The sequence below is a fragment of the Macrobrachium nipponense genome, chromosome 36 (genome assembly GCF_015104395.2).
Source record: "Macrobrachium nipponense isolate FS-2020 chromosome 36, ASM1510439v2, whole genome shotgun sequence".
In the NCBI taxonomy this organism is placed as follows: domain Eukaryota; kingdom Metazoa; phylum Arthropoda; class Malacostraca; order Decapoda; family Palaemonidae; genus Macrobrachium; species Macrobrachium nipponense.
In genome coordinates, this window is record NC_087220.1 from 33,196,665 (window position 1) to 33,198,948 (window position 2,284).

Below are 2,284 nucleotides of genomic sequence, written 5' to 3' on the forward strand. Positions count from 1 at the left end.
ACGAGTCACCAAAGATTATAGAAGGCGATTTTATCATCCAGTATTGGAGATAAAATCCAAGTCCTTTTCATCTTGTGTCTTATTGTTTCGATTCATTCAACAAAACAGAAACAAACAACTTCTCGACTTCCTTTCAGTATCAGTTTTATTAGTTTCAAAATCTTCTTTTCATGCTTCGGCACACATTCTTTTTCCTTTCATTTGTTAACCATAATTTACCCAAAAAAAAAAAAAAAATATTTATATCTTTCATTCTAAAATACACAGAAATTCTAGGAAAAAAACTAAACTATATCTTTAAGGACATCAACTTCAGACCATTCTAATTCTTAAATTAGCGACTTGATGCAATGTCTCTCATAATAGATAATCCCCCCGTCGTGGAGTAGTGCTTACAGTGCACCTCACGGGGTGCACTGTAGGCATTAATAAAGGCTGTGTGCAGTGTCCCTTCGGCCACCAGCTGCAACCCCTTGCTTTCCTTTTACTGTCCCTCCTTTCATATTATTTTTCTTCCATCTTGCAATCCAACCTCTCCTAACAATTATTTTATAGTGCAACTGCTTCGAGGTTTTCCTCCTGTTGTACCTTTCAAACCTATCTTCTCTCAATTTCCTTTCCAGCGCTGAAAGAACCTCGTAGGTCCCAGTGCTTGGCCTTTGGCATAAATCCTATATTGCATTACATTGCATTGCAGTAGATAATTAATCTGAGACTTTAAAAAACTCGGAAGATGCTGCGTGTAGCCCGCCTCTGATGATTGTGATCAGCTCAGCCTAGAATTTTCCGATTCATTTTACTCTGACGCCTGAACCCCTAAATTAGGACACTTCAACGAAAATCTGACGATTCAGTCATCAGTGTAACGAAGAGACTCTTCTTCTGTTACGTCAGAAATTGACTTTTTCAGTTTTCCTTCCTTCCCTTTTCTCAGTCAGATTCTTCTCTTCCATAAAATATGACTTCATTTTCAAGATACCGATATATCTGATGAAACATAGGTTAATGTCAAAAAAACCCTCTCTGCATCCACATGTAGACTTAAAGAAAAATGTCAAATTTTCGGACGAACAGAGGCACAATGAATCCAGGTAAAAAAAGTCACAGGAAAAAAAAAGGTGACGTCAGACCAAAGGTTTGAAAGGTACTTGTTTACACTTATGGTTAACAACGCTTGAATATTACGGTTACTGGTAAATATTAACGTGGGGTCAATGTGGGGAAGGCTGTATTCACAAGTGTGACGCCACCTATGCTGGCCAGGTCAAAACATCTGGTCCGGACAATATCTTGCGAACATTATGGCATTTCTCCTCGAACTGGTTGCTTACTGGCCAAGGCCAACCACATCACCGATTTTACAGCATATAGAGGAATGTAACACAGGTAGTAGACCTTTAGAAAATCTTAAAGTTCTTGGTATATACTTTTTATAAAGAATCTAGAATCTGAGTCGATCGAAATTTTTTTTTTTTCAAAAAAATAGATCATAACCTTGACAATTCATTTTATAATGTCAACTGTTGTTCTATTTCTGGTTTACCCACTATCTCTATTATCGTCACCTTTAATCAGCTTTGTCAGCCAATAATGATTGCATTATCTTTTAACTATTGAAATATACTGTAATGTCTCTTTTAGGCTTCTAAATTTTGTTGTGAAGAAAAAGCGAAACTCGTCGCAAATAAAATGTGGTGATTCCCAACCTGTGTTTTTCTCTTCCTATTGAGATACACAATACATACATACATATATATATATATATATTATATATATATATATATATATATATATATATATACAATATCCTATGAATATATAATCCAGGGTTTTGGACACCCACCTTACCAGCAAGAATTCCCAAACTCGATTCCGGGCCAAGCCACAACACTTTTGGCATTTCCCATTTAATGCAAAAAGGAGTTCTGACATTAGTCAATTAAACGTGGCAATTAGTCGATTGTGGATGGCGGAAACCAGGATAGAGGCGACCATTAGGCTAAAAACCTCATTCCTTCTAAAGGCTATGACAAAACCAAAGGAAGGTTAGAGTGGACCACGCTAATATGAATACAGAGTTGGATTGGTTTACTGAGTTGTTAATACCAATCGTCCTAGACGCCCAAATGTACATTAAAATCAAGGATAAACCCAATGAACCATCCATATGGTCTGTAGACTAATTTAGCACCATTACAGATACCGGAAAGATGGTCCACCTTCACAACAAGTTCGACCTGAATCCCTTCAAGTGTCTAGAAGGAGTTTCCATGACAACAGGAAA

The 2,284-nt window shown here is 36.9% G+C and overlaps 1 long non-coding RNA gene across 1 annotated transcript in view; it reads left to right on the forward strand.

Moving 5' to 3' along the window:
- LOC135203306 (uncharacterized) overlaps positions 1-172 on the forward strand; it is a 99,227-nt gene extending 99,055 nt beyond the window's left edge. The window contains exon 3 of the long non-coding RNA XR_010311909.1: positions 1-172. This exon is cut by the window's left edge and continues 192 nt beyond it. This is a non-coding gene — a long non-coding RNA (uncharacterized LOC135203306).
- The last annotated feature ends 2,112 nt before the right edge of the window (positions 173-2,284 follow it).